At 44.4% G+C, this 18,160-nt stretch overlaps 1 long non-coding RNA gene across 1 annotated transcript; it reads left to right on the top strand.

The window, feature by feature from the left end:
• The first annotated feature begins 15,013 nt into the window (after window positions 1-15,013).
• LOC119713644 (uncharacterized) lies at window positions 15,014-18,097 on the top strand. The gene is made up of 2 exons (XR_005260859.2): window positions 15,014-15,913; window positions 17,708-18,097. It is a non-coding gene; the product is annotated as an uncharacterized lncRNA (long non-coding RNA).
• Window positions 18,098-18,160: the final 63 nt, after the last annotated feature.

The following is an 18,160-nucleotide window of genomic DNA, read 5'->3' as shown; positions in this document are numbered from 1 at the left end:
TTCTTCACCCTCTCGGTGAAAAACCTTTCTCCAACACCCAGCCTGACCATCCCAGCTCCATGCCGTTCCCTCGGGTCCTGTCACTGTCCCCAAGGAGCAGAGCTCAGTGCCTGCCCCTCCGCTCCCCTCATGAGGGAGCTGCAGGCCGCCATGAGGCCTCCCCTCAGCCTGCCCTGCTCAGGGCTGAACAAACCAAGGGGCCTCAGCTGCTCCTCACACATTTTGCTCTCCAGACCCCCCACCATCTTTATTGCCCTCCTTTGGACTCTCTCTACCACCTTTATGCCCTTATGTAAGGGTGCCCAAACCTCCACACAGCTCTCAAGTTGAGGCCACACCAGCACAGAGTGGGACAATGCCTTCCCTCAACCAGCCAGCAGTGCCATGCCTGAGGCACCCCAGGGTATGGCTGGCCCTTTTGGCTGCCAGGGCACACTGCCAACTCATATTCAACTTGTCATCAACCACAACCCCAGCTCCCTTTCTGTGGGGCTGCTCTCCAGCCTCTCATTCCCCAGTCTGTCTGTACAGCCAGGTTTGCCCTCTCCCAGGTGCTGAGTCCAGCACTTGCTCTTGTTAAAATTCATGTGGTTGGTGACATCCAAGCCCTCTTATTTGCCTAGAGCTCTCTGGAAGGCTTCTCCACCCTTGAGAGAGTCAACAGCTCCTCCCAATTTAGTGTCATCCGCAAACTTAGTATATGTTTGAGTCCTGCATTCAGGTCACTTATGAAAACATGAAAGAAAACTGGCCTTGAAATGGAGCCCTGGGGAACCCCACAAGTGACTGCCACCAGTCTGAAGTAACCCCATTCACTATAACCCTTTGACCCGATCCATCAGCCAATTGTTCATCCATCACATTATGTATTTATTTATGGATGGGGAGGACAGTGTCATGGTGAGAGTTTAAAGAGCTCTAACAGCTCTAGTTTATTTGTTTGTGTTTCAAAGGAGTGGGAGAGCATCCCTAAGGCCTTGGTGGGATCAGGAAGCATGGGTGGCACCAGGGTACCCATCACCTCCTCCTCACATCCTGCTGATGCTGAACAGGTCGCTCAGTGAGTAATTAACACCAAGAAAAGGACAAGGAAAGTTTCCAAGGGATGCAAAAAGGCACAGAGAGCTCATTTCTGAGTACAAGTGCAAAGTCTCCCTGTCAGACAGCCACTCCTGTGGACTTTTGGTGTACAGGCTTCTAATTAAGAAACTAGAGGCCTGAAATCACTTGCTTTTATCCTGCAGTTTTTCTCTTGTGAGGATCTCCTGGGGTTCGGTTAGTCAGCACATTGAGGGGATTAGAGAGCCCTGGGAGATACCTTCAGAAATACTAGGGAGCTAATTAAAGCAGGCAAGGGGAGTTGGCCGGAGAAACAGTTTCACAAATACACAGACATTTAAAGGCACCGGCAGAAAATGCAAGACAAGGAGAAAGATGGAGCTTTAAAGAGAGGCTAACGGAAGAGACAGAGACAGAGAGACCACCTGCAAGCAGCAAGAATTATTAGCAACTTTTTTCTTCACCAGCAGCCACGTTTTCCCTCTAGATTTTGCCCACAGGGACAGCACTGTGGCCATTATGGAAATATTTCCTAAAACAACAGGAATCTGTTGCTCACTTCCAGTCATTAGCAGCCCCATTTCTCACATTCAGCTTCTGTGTGAGCATGCAAGGCAGTGGAAGCTGGTAACACTGCCTTTCCCTTTGGCTGCTGAATGCTTCTCATTAAGAGATCCCGCTTTGCATAACTTGTTAGAGCACCAGAAAATCTGAAACATTTGGGCTCACATTTTGCTTGATATTTGTTTGCACCAGGAAACAAATTGGAGTAAAAGTACAAAGTAACATTGGCTACCTCTGAGAAAGGATTTGGAGGAAAACAAATTGGCTTGCTGCTTTATAGAAATACCTACCATGATTCATTGAAAACTCTTGCTATTTGGATAAGGAACCTGTAATTTGGAGGCAAAGTCTCCTTTGTACTAAAGATTTGGCTTTGCCATCCACGCAGCTTCCACTGAACTGTAAGCCAAAAAGAAATCCCAGTTTGCATGGCCATTGTACGGGCTGTATCTGCTGGAGCCTCTCTGTCCTCTGTAATGATATGGAACAGCCAGGCTTAAATCCAAGGAAGGAAGGGGCTTAGGAGTCCTTGGAGGTTTCTAAGACCTTCTCAAGTTGGCAAGAGTCCCATAAGCTGGACAGGAGATCTCCAGACATCCCTTCCCACCACTGCCTCTAACATTTTATTTATCAAATAGCCAAGTCCCACTACTGTCTCTTCTCTCCAGGGGCCAGTCTGCCAAAAAGATAAACGGCCTGGCAGTGCTGCGAGCTGCTGCATTTGCCCACACACCAAAACATGATGGAACAGCTCGAGGCTTTAAAATTCCTGTTTAAAAAAGGTTATGAGGGGGGAGGAATGAATGCCTGTTGAGAGCTATCTAAAAGCAAATTGTTTGTGCAAACAAACAAAACAAAACAAAACAAAAAACAGAAGCAACAACAAGGGTGCTATCCTCTTCTTTGTGTGCTGGAACATTGCACAGCCCATAAGTGGGTCCTGAAGTGGTCTCCAGCCCGGTGCCGACAGTGCCTACAGCTGGCACTCAGCCCCAGGGAGCTGTTGGCTTGATGTGCTTGCCAAAAATCCAGCCATGACTCAGAAGTGCTAGGGAGAGTGCACGCCATGCTGAGAGGGTCCTGGGCAGCAGGGATGATGGAGAGCCAGTAGCAGCAGAAGGTCAGTGAAGCAAACCAAATTTGAGAGGAAGGGTTCAGTCTCGAGAGGCTGAGAGAAAACAGCAATCACGGCAGTTAGCAAAATAATAAATAAGCCCTCCATTTTTTGTGAGAGAAATGGTCACAGCTGAGCAAATGCCTAGCAATGGGCTGTCTGGTGTGAATGATGGATAGAGAGAAGAACAAGGCTCGATGAGGTTTCATGAGCAAAGTAAATACATAAAAGCAACCGCTTGGCAGGAGAGCTGCAATGAGTGGGATATTTGGAGGTGGTTCTCTGAATGCATGCCCCTTAGCAGGGAGAGGCTCTCTGCTCAGAGCAAACTCATGCAATTGCACAGATTCGGGGAGGATGAAACCTTCTGGGTCAACTTTTGCAAATGATTTTGGCTAGAAAAAGAGAAATTTATAAGAAAAGAAAAAAAAAAAAAAGAAAGAAAAAAAAAAAAGAAAGCTTTTTCATCCTGTTGTTTTCAAACTGGAACATTTTGACTGTTTCAAAACACTGTTTTCACTTCAAAATGGACTTAGATGTTTGAAGAGGAAAAATAATCACACAATTCACACTGAAATGAAGAGGTTTTGTTTTGGGCCAGGCAGACATTGACAGCTTTAACCTTCGGGAGGTTTGGAGAGTGGCTGAGGGCTGTAGGAGGTGCTGATTCATAGACAGAAAACATCCATTTGTAATAAGACCCAGAATTAACTATTTTTGCTCCCTGGAATTTTGTCACAAAATATTGTGGGTTTCAAAAGCAAGTGGGCAGATGAATGGGGAATGAATCCATGAAGGGCTATTAAGTACAAAAACATTGATAGGCGACTCCAAGCTTAAAATGTTTGGGAAAATAACAAAACAAAGTGCTCACTGTTATTCTACCCATCTCTTCACGTCCTCATTAACCACTTTGAAGAAAGAATCATGGGTTACCTATACTTTTGGTCTGACCTGTAACAGCTGCCCTTGTATATTATAAGCTAAAACCAAAAAATGCTCTTGCTTTATTCCTTTATTTCCAAGCCCAAATTACATCATGTACTGAGTCATTTCTGCTGATTCTCTAGCTCCTGCCAGGATCAGACCTAGTTCGCACTGACCTCACTTCTAAGCCTCACTGTTGCTTCACGTTTTCATCTCTTATGGCAAAACTTACACAAATAAATTAGTTTTTCTCCCCTGCTTCTTCTCGCTTGCACCACTGCCACCATCATAAATGATGGGCTGTCTCTGGTAGCTGCAAGTATCACCTGGGACAGGGCCACAGCTCAGCAGCATTTGGGGAGAAGAACCACTCTACAGGTAATGGTGAAGGAGAGAAGAAATCTTCGTACAGGGAGCTCAGATTTCACAACTAATGAATTTTGATCCAACCAGGGCTGTTTTCCAACTCCCACCATTAGTTTTTGCCCCAAACTCCCTATCTGTCATCTTCAGCTCCTAAAGGAATGGTGAATTCTTTGGTTCAGCAGCCAAACAAAGCATGCAGAAAAACAAATACATTTCAAAGGAAATTAAATGTATTTTCAAGGGTTATTAGCAAAAATACACAAAAACCTATTTTGCATCAAGATAAGCATGCTGTTTGACCCAAAATGTCATGCTTTGCTGCGTTGGTAGCTTACTTAGCCCTTTTGTTTAAACTCTCCCTTTTCACTTGCAAGACATTTTTTTATGCAAATACTGCCTTATTCCTTGGAGCAGCCCACTTAAGGCTTTCTCCCACAAACCCCAGGTGCAGCAGAGCACCACACTGCTGCCTGCACCCTGCCTGCACCCTGCCTGCACCTTGCCTCCCAGCCTCTTGCTCTGCTGGCTGGGGTATGCAGATAGACAAACTGCCTGTTGAGATGCAGCACATTATCTAAAATTGTTATCTCCCCGTCTTCCTAGTCCCTAGGACCTCATTTGCTGATGACAATACATTAGTGAAAAGCTGCACTCATCCCTTTTGTTACGATTAAAGAAATGTCAAACCGTATTGTGTTCTGCAGCAGCGCATATCTGGTGTGGTCAGGTGGAAAAGGGGGTGGCAAACCCAGGGGGGGTCTTATTCTCCTGCCCTTGTATCAGACTGCAGTGAAACTTTAGAAGGGAGTTTTGGTAAGCTCTTGTGGCCACAACAGAGGACAGATGTCCCAGGGAGTTCTGTATTACAGGGATCTGTTGGACTCATGTAGTGTGTACGTCTAACGCTGGTGCATGTGGGAGAATTTCCTCTTAAACACAGAGCAAGGTCATTTCTTACCTTTTATGTATACAGAAGGGGTACGCAGCCCCACTTGTGTTTTTCCATATTGTCTTCATTCTGCCCCCTTCCTGTAGCTGCAGGACTTGTCTGAGACTCACTGAGAACTCACCTTTTCTGCAAGCCTGTTTACTCCTGGAGATCCCCAGTGACATGAATAACTCAGCTCTTGTTTGGGGCTTCCCTGCTAGGAGGGTCCCCTGTTCCCCTTGAAGGTATGTCCTAGAGTTGGTCTGGCTTAGGCTGATGGCCATATTGACTCTGCAGTGAACAGGACAACACAAAGTGACTTATGACCTTATTTCTTTTGCCTGTAAATTTCTTAGTTTCAGGCCCTTCCAGGACATAGGGTAGAGAAACTACCATATAGTTTTTAACACAGTTCCTCCCTGTGCTTCACCATCACTGAAGGATTTTGTGGAAGGAATTTGATGAGGCAATTCCAGTCCTCCAAGGAAGCTGTAATTCAAGAACCAAAACTTAGTATTGTTTAGGCATCCGTTATTCTGAGCAAACTTTTGATCACTACCTTCATGACATTGTAATTTCAGCAAAAGCATGGTCAATATATGGCTGTACAACAAAATACCATAGCATTACAAGTAATGGGATTGTAAATAGTCTACTCAACACCCTAACCTTAATATACAGCCACAGTACGTTCAGTTGTTACAGTACCCATCACAGCAGCATGGTAGCAGGCCAAATTGCTAGCATTTGGTAAGCGTTACCAAGAGACTCACAAGCAGTAGGAAAGTGCAATGTTTTTCCATGCACAGAATGAAACAGATGTCTTCAGCAGTGAAATCCTCCCCGTGCTGAGGACAACACAAGCTGGCACTGAGAGCTGGGCTGGACGGCAATGGACGGCAAAAAGAGCTTAAAATCTTCTGTATCGGGTCAGACTAAAGCTCAGCCCAGGTCTCCCAGAGTCAGTAGCAGGGGCCTAAAGAGAGCATCAAAACAGGGTCTGTATGATTCTATGATTCCCCAAAATATTATCTGTGTGTCTAGTAACTCATCCCACGGGGATTTCACAAGCCAGATGTAAGGTCATTGTTTTTCATAAACCTCAATCATGTTTTTGGTTCCATTAGTTCACCCAGTAGCTCTTTGAACCCGTACTTATCTGCATCCACAGCTTCTTGCTTCTACTTCCCTAGCAGGGCAAAACCAGCCTTTCAACAAGGGGCTTACAGCCCCCAGAGGGGTCAGCTAGGAAGGACATTTAATTCAACAGTGAGGTGAATGAGCCTACAGGTGGATGTATAAGTAATAGGTAGAGAACCTCTCCTTCATGATGGTGGTTGTTACAATGTCCCCAGGGGCCAGCTTTAAAAGGAGACCCTTCAAAGGGTTAGAAGGGCAAAATGCATCAAGGGAGGCTGATAGGACACGGAATAGTCAAATTCTTTTTTGAGTCACGCAGGGGAACATGGTTTGATAACAATCAGAGCATTTGCAATCTCTCAAAAGGATTAGAAATGTCAGTCAAACTCAGGGCAGGGAGGTGTTAGTGAAAATAAAATTAGAAAAAAAGTAAAATAAAATAGTAGGGAATAAAAGTAGATAGGGACTGCTCTAGAGGAGTTTGCTAAGTGCTTTCATTGACTTCCACTTTGAATCGTGAACTGAGTCCAAAGTCTATATGGTTTTGAGAAGCCATTTCCTTACAGAAAGCACAAATAGCAACTAAAAGATGCTATTCTAAGAAGCACTTGTCACTGTATTCATTCAAAGTTGCAACAGTGAGTTGTGCCAGGAATTTTTTTTTCAGCCCTGTTAATTCTCTGTCAGCTCTATCCTTCTAGGTATCTAGCTCAATCTCAGACTGTGAAACCGTTTAAGAAATTGAAAAGCTTTTGATTCTTAAAAAAGGCAGTAATGCAAGTATGAAAAATATAATTTGGGAGTGGATGTAATAACATTCCTACAGGCATTCAAGCAAAGAAAAATCCTTCTGGTGAAATCTACCCCTTTCTAGAGCAGTTCAGGCTTAAATGGGATATAATTAGGTAGAGCAATTGTGCTGCCTTTGGTCTCAAAAATGGACTTCACCCTTAATAGGACAAAAGATCAGTCAAAACTACATTTTGAAGGAAAATTCATGTTTTCAACAGAACTGGGTTTTTAATGACCAACCACCTCTAGCAGAAAATGTTACTATTTCAACAGAAATCCCAGCTATTTTTTGCCAGGAGCACAAATATTATTACTCATAAGAGTGAGCGTTGGCTTGTGTGGCCTGCAGAGTTGGTGCTCGGGAACCCACCCACCCAGGGCTCCTCTGGTGCTCCTCTGAACCCCAAAGGATGGTGACATGTCTTGGACCACCACGACCACCAGCATGGAAAGGAGAACAGCCACCTGCAGCAGCACCTACAACACCCAGTGCAAATGAATTGTTTTCCCTATGGAATACTCACATGTACATACATTCAGATATTTGAACACAACATCACATTTCTCTCAAAAGCTAAAAAATAAAGGGGGGCATTTTGGAGTAGGCATAAGGAGAACTTTGAGGAAAGAATCACAACATAAAATGTGTGGTAACAGTGCAAATACAGATATTGTATGCATTAAAAGATATAAAGTATTTTATATTATACATGAAATAATATCCATGTATCATATAAATATCAATATTGTGCATACCATAATTTGCATCTATTTAAATAAATAACCGTATATACAGTAATATAAATGAATGTATTTTGGTATGCAGTAGGCAGCCCAGATTTCTCAGACACCCAGAGCAGGCATGACGACAGGACCTGGCCAGGTCAGGTGAGCCCTGTGCCGGGTTTGTTCTCAGTCCCTGCAGCCCGTTAGAAGGCAGACACACTGCCACGTGTGCACATACACATGCACACACTGTGATCTCTGCTGGGGATTTGGCTTTGATTTTTACCTGTTTGCTTTAATATAAAGTAAAAGGTCATCTTAGAGTAACATTCCACATTATTCACTGTTTATTCTCAGTTGGAGATGCAGCATCTCTCTTATCTGACATTTCCACAACAAATTAAGTTCCTCAGACACCTTTTAAGGACGCAAAATGATTAATATCTAACGCAACTCTGAGATATAATAAACTCTGCCTATCACTCCTGCATCTCCACTTGTGTGGTTTTAATGCATTTCTCCTCAGGGCAGCTCTGTGGTAGGGCAGCCCCTCTTACCCTTATTTTACATGTCAGGAGGGGATGCACGGACTTCGGAACTTATGAGGCTTACCTCCTTTATTTTAAACAGCCCTCACCTTTAGGAACATCCTGCTCTCCAGCACCTGGTTACAGATAGGACTAGAGCAACAGTGTGCATTAAATACCTCTTCATTTCCTCCCACCATGTTCCCTACATCCTGTAGTTCTGACAAATTTCTCTGAACAGGGCCAGAAGGCTGAAAACACAAGGAGACACCCAAAAAAAGGGTGATCCCACATGACTCAACTTCCTTAGGAAACCAGCCTGAAAACAGCAAGAAGCATTTCCAGGCTCGAAGCACAGAGAAGAAAAGACCAACAGCAGCACAAGCAAACAGCCCAAGAGGCAGCAGCCCCCCACGCGTTGCAGCTCGGAGCTGGAAGAAATTGCCAATCAGTTTTAGAAAATGTGCAGAAACTCAGCAGCTTTGAACGCACTTCAGAAATGCTGAAATTAATCTTGTTGAAACAATAGATGAAGCGGCAAAGGGAGCAGCTCTCCCCCCCTGCATCCAGGATGAGGTGTGGCAGGACGTGCTGCTGAGGATGCATCTGCCCTTTCTTTGGGCTCGTATCCAGCCTGGATCCAGGTACTGGAATGAGGACTCAAGAGTAGGGCAGTCGTGTGATGGAGGTTGAATTGTGCTGCTCAGTGAGGAATAGCTGCTTTTCTCCAACGCGCATACAAGCACAAGGAGCTTGGGAGTGAGCTAACACAGCACAGCCCACAGCACTGGCAGGTAATGTAGTTAGCCAGAAAAAACACTTCCACACTGTAATTTTGGGGCCAAAATCCAGTTCTGTAAAATTCCAAGCACTCTGTGGGGAAGACTTCAGTGTTAACACAATTTTCTGTGCACAAAAATCAGGAAGTTCAGCATTGCGTTTCTCACCTCATTTCAGGGAGTTTTTGGCATTAGTGGTTCATTGCTGCATCTCCACAGCATCTTGATGCCAGATACATCACCCATGGCATCGTGGCTCATTAGCGTTGGCTTGGTGGTGGCTTCTAGACCAGAAACATTTTGCTTCCAGGTTGGAGGACACACAGACACATCATGCTCTTCTCTTCTCTTCTCTTCTCTTCTCTTCTCTTCTCTTCTCTTCTCTTCTCTTCTCTTCTCTTCTCTTCTCTTCTCTTCTCTTCTCTTCTCTTCTCTTCTCTTCTCTTCTCTTCTCTTCTCTTCTCTTCTCTTCTCTTCTCTTCTCTTCTCTTCTCTTCTCTTCTCTTCTCTTCTCTTCTCTTCTCTTCTCTTCTCTTCTCTTCTCTTCTCTTCTCTTCTCTTCTCTTCTCTTCTCTTCTCTTCTCTTCTCTTCTCTTCTCTTCTCTTCTCTTCTCTTCTCTTCTCTTCTCTTCTCTTCTCTTCTCTTCTCTTCTCTTCTCTTCTCTTCTCTTCTCTTCTCTTCTCTTCTCTTTCTCTTCTCTTCTCTTCTCTTCTCTTCTCTTCTCTTCTCTTCTCTTCTCTTCTCTTCTCTTCTCTTCTCTTCTCTTCTCTTCTCTTCTCTTCTCTTCTCTTCTCTTCTCTTCTCTTCTCTTCTCTTCTCTTCTCTTCTCTTCTCTTCTCTTCTGTTTTTTCCCTTTTTTGAGGGAATTGGAGGTTTCCTAGTAAACAAATGAGGGTCTGCCTAGTTAGGAGAGATTTCGAAAAGCTCATCAAGACTAATCATTAAAATGGATAAACGAAAGCATATTAAACAACCTATGTAGACACACTCATTTGGAATTAAAGGGTCTGTAATTAAGTTTTACTTAATTCACTTTTGAAGTGACTTGAGCCAAATTGAATTAAGCCCACTTTAATTTTAAATGAAAGTATCCAGACCTGGATTTAATGTAATTTAACTAATCCACTTGCAATTCACACCACTAGTTAATTTTGGATTAATTTCCCCTTGTAAGCAAGCTCTTAAACAGACCACAAGAAAGCAACTTTATTTTTTTTCCCTCTTCCATCTAGAGAGGGAGCCACAGAACTTCTTTTTCAAAAAAATAAAAAAATAAATAAAAGGCACCTCTGCTCTGTGAAGTTTAACCCCTTTTCATTCTTTTTCACCATGCTTGGGGTGAGCTTCATGAAGGGTGTGGAAGAAGCCTCCAGTGACCCTCAGCTGAAAGGAGACAGGGATGTTCCTCTGATGTTGTTCCTCAGCAGCCATCAGTGATGTCCCCTCATGCAGGACTTCTTCATGCAGGACAGCCCACCCTCAGGAGAAGGTTTCATATGGGGGAAATAACATTTGGCAAATGGCTCTGGGAAGGCAGCACTGATGTTTAATGGCCTGGCTTGAGTGGAGGTCAGGATCCAGGCAGAGTTTTTGGTCAGCTGAAGAAAGGCAGATCCTTGGGTTTTGGCAAGGCTTGGGAGAGGTGCTGCGTGCTGCATGGTGGGACTGGAAAGAGTCCAGCCAACAAGCTCTGTTAATTAATGCCATTTACAAAGCTGCATATGTCACTTTTAGGAGCCCTGAGCTGTGGCAGCAGCATGAGGCGATGATGTTGCCACGGGGCAATTAAAATGAGGGATCTCTTTGAAGCTTCTGACAACGACAAGCCATTAATAGAGCAACCAGCACATGAACAAGCAAGTGTGGGGCTGGAAGGGATGTCAAGAATTAGAGGAGAAAAAACATTTGCAATAGAGAGAGAGGGTCAGCACAGCTAATGCAGATGGCAGATACCCAAGTCTTGCTGCCTCTGATTTGAAGTGCAGAGTTTCAAGTGCAGCTCAGTTCATCCCAAGGCACTTAAGAGTGTAGGTAACCCTACAGTAGGGCACAGAAACCCCTGACAGCTTGGGTTTCATGCAGAGAAGTGCTGTGCTCCCATCAGTAATAACAGCAGTGATAATTTTCATTACTGCAGCGTGCAGTGGGCATTGTCTGTTCACGCAGACTTTGATAAAAGGAAGATGTTCTCAAATCAAGAGAAAACAGCAGGCTTCCAAAAGGATTTAGGGAGCCAGAGAGCTCGTCCTCCTCTTAATCCCCAAGGGACTGATAGATCCATGCATCCCTTGCGTCATCTCCCCATAAACCCACCTCATGTAACACCTTGCACCTACCTAAAGCGCTAGTGAGATCCTCTGGCATCTGTGCATCATGGTGGCGTGGGGAGGAATGAATATTTCATGCAGGCATTGCATTTTCTAGAGTAAGGAGTAAGGTTCAGGAGATTTTACCAGGAATAGAGCCGGCACCTAAGCTCATATGTTTTTCATCAAAACCAGAGCTTTTATGGGTTTGAATTCAGAAGCTGCTTTTCTTCTCAGCCACAAGCCAGAGCAGTTTAACTGAGAAATCCTGCCTGGGAGGTGCAGCTTGGCTCCAGGGTGCCTCCACCCTTCCCTACAGTACCTTTGATTTCCTAAATCAAACTACACTTCCCAGAAGGCCCCTTCCCCAGCAGCGCCTCTAGGCAGGCCCATGGCTAGGGCTAGTTAGAGTTTAGTTTTTCAGGTATTTGACTTTTTCTAGCAAGACAAGGGAAAAGACACATTCTCTAAAAATTTCATTTAATCAAAAGAAAATCGATTCTTCTGGGAAAAGAAAAAAAACAAAAAAACTCAGTTGAGATGGAATATTTTCAACCAGCCTAATGATAACTATCCCACAGCTCCCTAAATCTGGCTCCCTGCCTTTCACATAAGCAATGACTGGGTAGGAACTCCTGCTGTCAGCATTTTACTTCATTTGTGACCCACCACCTCTTTTCAAATAAATTCCCATTGAATTATCTGAAGTGAACAGAGAGCAAGGGGGGAAAGGAATTCAGGCTTGGAGGATAATACAGAAGTTATTTCAGCTGGAAGATCGAGTGCATTGCATCCATTTAAAAATCATTTAAAATGGTGAAAGAGGTGTTTTGAACTCAGTGGGAAGCTGATGACTGATTTGAATTCGCATTTGCACACCCTTTTACTATGAAAGACTCTCTGGAAAATAAAAGCCCCCAGCAAGATCTCCCAGGATGCAGTGGAGGTTAGGAATCAAAGCAAACTGGAGGTGCGACACAGCTCTTGCACCTACACTCCAGAGCCAGCAGAGGTGCAGCTGTCCTGCTGTCTGCCCTGCAGGATGCATGTCTTGCACCCAGCCCACCGCTGCTGGAGACATCACCACAGCAACCTGCACAGCCCCAGGGTGATGCCCAGAGGGAATGTGGTGGGATGCACAGCAGAGCAGGCTTTGATGCATTTACCACCTTGGTTCAGCATCCCAGAGCAGCAAGGAAGGCATTGTGCAATTTATGCCAGAGAAGGTCCTGCTCTCCTCTTGGCCATTCACTGCTGGCATCAGCCCTTATTTCTGTCTTAGTTTTCCCATCTGTGAAACCACCACGGTGATATAGACCCACTTTTTTGTGATTAGTTTGAGCTCTCTGGATACAAATTGCTAATAATGGCAAATAGTCATGAAAGTAGTTTGAAGAGACATAGATAATTCAGTTTGTTTTGTACTGTAGCTTACTCATACTGCTTATATATACATCTATATATGTTTCTGTTTCTTCTTAAGATTCATTTCATTTTTAAGTGCATGGGAGAAGAGCCCAGAGTTCAGCTATACATCACTTGTTATTGATGGTTTTTAAAAGTAAATAAGTGTATGCTATTATGATTTCATCTTCTGTGCAAGAAAGCGGTGTTCTGCGTGCGCATTACTCTGGGAGACCTGTCGTGTTTATATCCCTTACGCGATACGTCTTTGTTTTCTGAGGCACAGAGTGTCTTCTCCATTTCACAGCACACTAAGGATTAACACCCAAACTGCAAAATGCATTGTACTTCCACTGTTAATCTGTCAGACACACACACAAAAAAAAAAAAAAAAAAAAAAAAAAAAAAAAAAAGGAAAAAGAACAACAAAAAAGTTTCACTCGCTTTCACTGCCTTTCCACATCAGTGACTTTTTTTTAGCATTTTGGAAGGCATTTGAATATTTCAGTTGGGCACAAAACAGGTGACAACGTGGGCCAGGAAATGGGTGATGTCCTCGTAGGCCTCCAAGCTGTAGCAGGGGTGATGCAAACTGTCTATAACCTGCTTTTCATGCTTTACAATGAAAGACAAATTCCTGGTAGCAGAAAACAGCCTTTGACTGTCAAAGCCAAACCTGAAGTCTCTGTTCTTCCCATAGAAGCTTAAATAAATGAGTTTGTGCTGCAGTTCCCATGTGCAAGATGGGTATTATGGACCCCGCCAGCCTCACCAGGGCTTTCTGTGGGGCTTGGATGTTAGGAAAAAATGGGGTATGTAAACAGATAATACAAGGAGAAAATGCAAGCTCCAGCTGTTTTTTTGTTTTTTGAAAGAAAAGAATGCCTCCAGCTTAGGAACGAGCAAAAAGTTCATAGCATTTTCTATGAGCCTGGATTCCCACACTGGGGTTTGGAGTGAATTTTACATAAAGTTTGTCTGGAAATATTCCAGCCTGCAGCGGAAAATGAAACTCTGCAAAGGTACCGACCCTCAGCGACTCAAATCCAAAGCTGGGCTGAGGTTTGCAAAGCTGCAGAGGGAAGCTGGACAGCAGAGTTCACATTAATTTTAATAAGAATCGGGCATTCAGATCCTGCAAATGATAGCAGGGGCTATCAACCTTGAAACCTGTACAAGCCCCAGCCAAGCAGTGCCACATTTCTGCAGAACTCCAACAGCTCTAAATACCTGTCAGAGCCAGCAGAGACCGAGCGCGGTGCACAGCCGGCCACACACGCACCTGCTCCCACAGCATCGCTGCAGCCATACAAGCAATATGGGAGTATTTCTTAGCCTGCACATTTAGAGGTGCTTTTCTGCCTACCAGGAAGTGTGGATTATCTACAAAGTGCATTCATATGGCTAAGTAAGGGCTATTAACATGCAAATTCCACTTCAGCAAGTTTTTATGCTGATTGCTAGACCTCTTTTTTGCGCAGATCCTTGCAGCATATAGCTTTATGTGTAAGAATTTCTTAATGAGCAAGCTTCAGCACAGTATTTGTGGCAATGCTGAGAGGTGCTGTATTTATCAGTGGCTAAAACTCAGGTTTAGAGGCTCAGCCCATTTCTAAATTCAGGCTTTTAACTCAGACTTGTGCAAGCAGTTAAAACACTGGCTAAACTTCCGTAAAAAATCTCATGTTGCTGCAGTCTCTCAATGTGAGATTCCCTACTGAAATACAACAAAAAATGTGGGTTTTTTTGGCTGTTTTGGTTGCCCTCCATGAAGAACTGGGTGTACATCACCAACTGAAGTCTGCAGTAAAGCCGCAGCCATGGGTTCAGCAGAGCTCCATAGCCACATCCCTCAGTACCCAGGTTCAACACCAGTAATGAGGGTGATGGCTATTAGCTTGTCACTTGCGGATAAAAAGGCACAAGGAAGATGGTAGCGAGTATGCCGGTGAGTAAAATCGCTGAAGGTTTTCAAACTCATCATTGCTTAGTACCCAAGAGGCACTTGAACATTTAATGAAGTTCCTGGTCATTTCTTAAATCCACATCAGTCCAGGCTTCCTTAGGATTAACTCTCCACTTTTCTCTGATGATTTATATGAATATTAGTAAGAGAAAAACAGTGAGATACCCTCCTGGACAGTGAGGCAGCAGACACATGAGGATGAGCTGAAAGGCGAGGTCTGCCCTCAGCCCTGAGGCCTGTGAGGCTGGCCAGGAGGTGCTCCCCTCCTCAGCAGGCCTTGATGTTTCAGCTCCAGATTGTGGGGCGATCAGGGCTTTGCTGCCAGTCTTGCCCTGTGTATCTCCTGTAATTAGGACATATCCCTTGGGTATTTTATCCTCATCATTTAACTGAGTAATCTGTGTGAGGCTCGTATCCCAGTCAAGGTCTCCAAGTGATGTTTTCATTCAGGTGGGAACCCCCTGAGTCCCCAAGGCCTGCTGGAGCTCTCTGGAGTATTGCAACTGAGCGCTGCAGGCCAGGTCCCACCTGGTTTCTCACCACACTTTGCCGTGTGGGTCACAGCCTGGGTTCCCCTCACTGACAGCAGGCCTGAGCATCTCCCAGGCTTCCAGTGGGAGCAAGGAGAAGGCACCAAGCGCTGGAGGGGCTCAGTCCACAAAGTCATCCATTCCTGGTCAGAGCAATACACCCAGTGTTGTACTGGGAGCTGCAGCCAAGGAAACAACTGAACTGTGTTTTGCAAATCCCAGGCGAACACCATAACAAACAGAGCATATTCCCTTCTTGCTGGTACTTGCTCGGGACAGGTTATGTGGTACATACAGCTCCAGCAGTTCTTCTGATACAGCACTTACTGGAAAGACACTTTCCTTGCCAAAATTGCCTCTGCTTGGATGTCAGCACTCATTTGCCAAGTAGTGTTGCCTTTAGATGTTGTTCATATACTTATCAAAGTCATTTTCCCCCGAGCTTTCAATCAGATAGCCCTGTGCTGAGCAAACAGGAGGAGACACTCCTTAAGTCCTCAATTACATTTCTTTTCTCCTCTTCAATTCCAGCACAGACAAGAGGTGATAATACCGAATCTTTCAAATATTTGATATACAAAGAGAAGAGCTTGTTAAAACGAGACCAATTAATGCATTTTTAATCCATATTTAAACACATGCAAAGATCCTGAATACTAATGCTGTCATTTAAATTCCAGGCGGGGAGGGCTGGCGCACGAGGCTGCATATCTTTCAATCTCTGCTATCCTGCCTTGTTTGAATCAGGCAAGGTCGACTAGGCACTGCTGCTTATAATAAAAAGGTGTGTTTAGGCTCCCTCCGATTTTTCTAATCACCTGATGATGTTCTTGCAGCTACTGATCATGTTGTTATTATTTTTTCCCTTCTTCCTCCTTTTACTCCCGAAGTTGAAGGACGTTTTGAATCCCCCTGGGTGTGCCTGCTGCTGGGAGAAAACAACCACACAAATCGGTTCAGCTTCTAATGTTTCCCTTAATAGTACAACACGTTTGCTTCCCACTGCTCCTCATGCAAATTGATCAAAACCTTGATTTTGCATCTTTTTATCACCACTGTTGACACCGCAGAGCATTCAGGTGGGCCACGTACGTAGGCAAAGGTTATTTATTTGAGGCATCGCTTGGGTTTCTGTCAGACCTCGTGGCCCTTGCAGCCTAACTTTTGCATATATTAAATCTTTGGCCCAAAGAACTTACAGTATGCATGGGAAAAAAAAAAATGGAGATAGAGAGAGAAGAGAGAAAACAAAGTTAATGCAGTCACTAGTAATGACTGTATCATCGCGTAGGAAGTTACCACCTGCCAGCTGAACTGCAGCAGCAAATCACATGTGCTCCTGCATAGATGGCGATGCCAAATCGGATGTTAATTAAGGAGACCAAATATCTGTTTTAAAGAAATGCAGTTTGGTGTATGTGCATGGCCAGTGACTGAGGGGCAGCTGATAACTTGTCATTCCCAGAGTCTCGATCGCTTCTGTCCATGGGAATAGACCCAAAGCTTGTGAGAGGTATCATAGAAAATGGGTAACAAAAGAAGGAGAAGCAGTGACATCTGTTAAATTTGAGCCAGTCCTGTAGCCCGTATTGCCTCCTGCTGCGGTATGGTATATTAACGGCAGAAATGAGTGTACCTAGAAGCCATTTGCCAAAAAAAATTTCATCATAACATGTTGATTCATCAAAGCCAGAATATTTCAAAGTGAAGGACCAATTTCAGTAGATTTTACATTTGGAGAAAAATTGAGAAAAGTTTTTTAAATTATCAGTAGGTCACCGTGACTCCCAGAAATGGAACTATTATATTTTGCTTCAAATTTGCTTTTCACTTTGAAATGTAAGTTCAGCTACAGGACGAAAAGAAAGATTGAAATGGAAATGAAACCTTTGGAAATTACCAAACTGAGACATTTCTGTGAAACCAGACAGGGCTTTTTTTTAATTACTTTGTTAGAGTCTTCTGGTTTTTTTTTTTTGAGCCTCATTTTAGATTTTTAGCCTTTCAGGACAAAATAGGGAAGAAAAAACTCCTAAAATCTGGAAAACTCTTGAGTGCAACATTGCTAGCAAGCGCAGAAGGGGCTGTTGTCTGGAAACCCTCCAAATGGGTCTAACTGCGAGGCCACCTCTTTTAATCGGCTACCCCCTGCTTCCTTGAGATGAGTGATTATCCTGTATTTAAAGCTTTGGCCTTGAACTTGCAGTAGGGGATGGTGTCTCTCAGGTTTTTACCCTTTCCTTAATTAAGAAGCTGTATTAAATATTCAGAAATTCTGCTCTGCGACTTTCCCGGGAAGCACAAGGGCATCCTAGAGAGACAAATCACTTTCTCATTAACACCTAGCCAGGCCACTGCTTTCCTTTCCTTTTTCTCAGCTCTGGCTCTGCTCCTCCAGGACCACAAAACTGCCAGAGAGCAGCAGGGAGTCTTTCCTGAGCTGCTGGAAATGCTGCAAGGGCTTTCACTGCTGCCAGCATTGAGGGGCCAGTTTGCACCAGTTAGAAGATGGGCTCGTCAGGTACAGGAGCAAAGGATGCAGCAGCAAAGCTAATGGGGAGATTATGTTTTTTTCCAGGCACTTCCAAATGCTGCTGACTCTTTTCATGCATCCACACGGTGGTTTTATGGAGGGAGGGGCTTATGAAAAACTGAAGGAACTCAGCTCCTATGGAAATCCCAGCTTCAGCCTCATCAGCATGGCAGACACCCCACCAAAACTACCAGTCTGCTGAGACAACCACCACATCCCTTTTTTGCGTGCTGCTTGTCACCAGGATCCTAACAAGACCCTATTGATGAGCACCGCCAGCATCGCTACAGCATCTGCAAGCGGAGAGCCAGCTCGCTGCATCTGCATGGGGAGCCGACAGCGCGCTCACTGCAGCAGCCTCCGGCACCGCGCCTGGCCAGGGTGATTTATTTGCTGCCGGTGGCTGGATTAAACTGTTCTTTCCCTTTTGTTTTCCATCGTGGCCTGTCAGTTCTGCAATACCAAAGAAACAGTTTGGAATCGAGCAGGGTCCCTGAC

The sequence above is a fragment of the Anas platyrhynchos genome, chromosome 24 (genome assembly GCF_047663525.1).
Source record: "Anas platyrhynchos isolate ZD024472 breed Pekin duck chromosome 24, IASCAAS_PekinDuck_T2T, whole genome shotgun sequence".
Classification (NCBI taxonomy): domain Eukaryota; kingdom Metazoa; phylum Chordata; class Aves; order Anseriformes; family Anatidae; genus Anas; species Anas platyrhynchos.
Note: the sequence above shows the minus strand (reverse complement) of the source record. Positions and strands in the feature narration are given on the sequence as shown.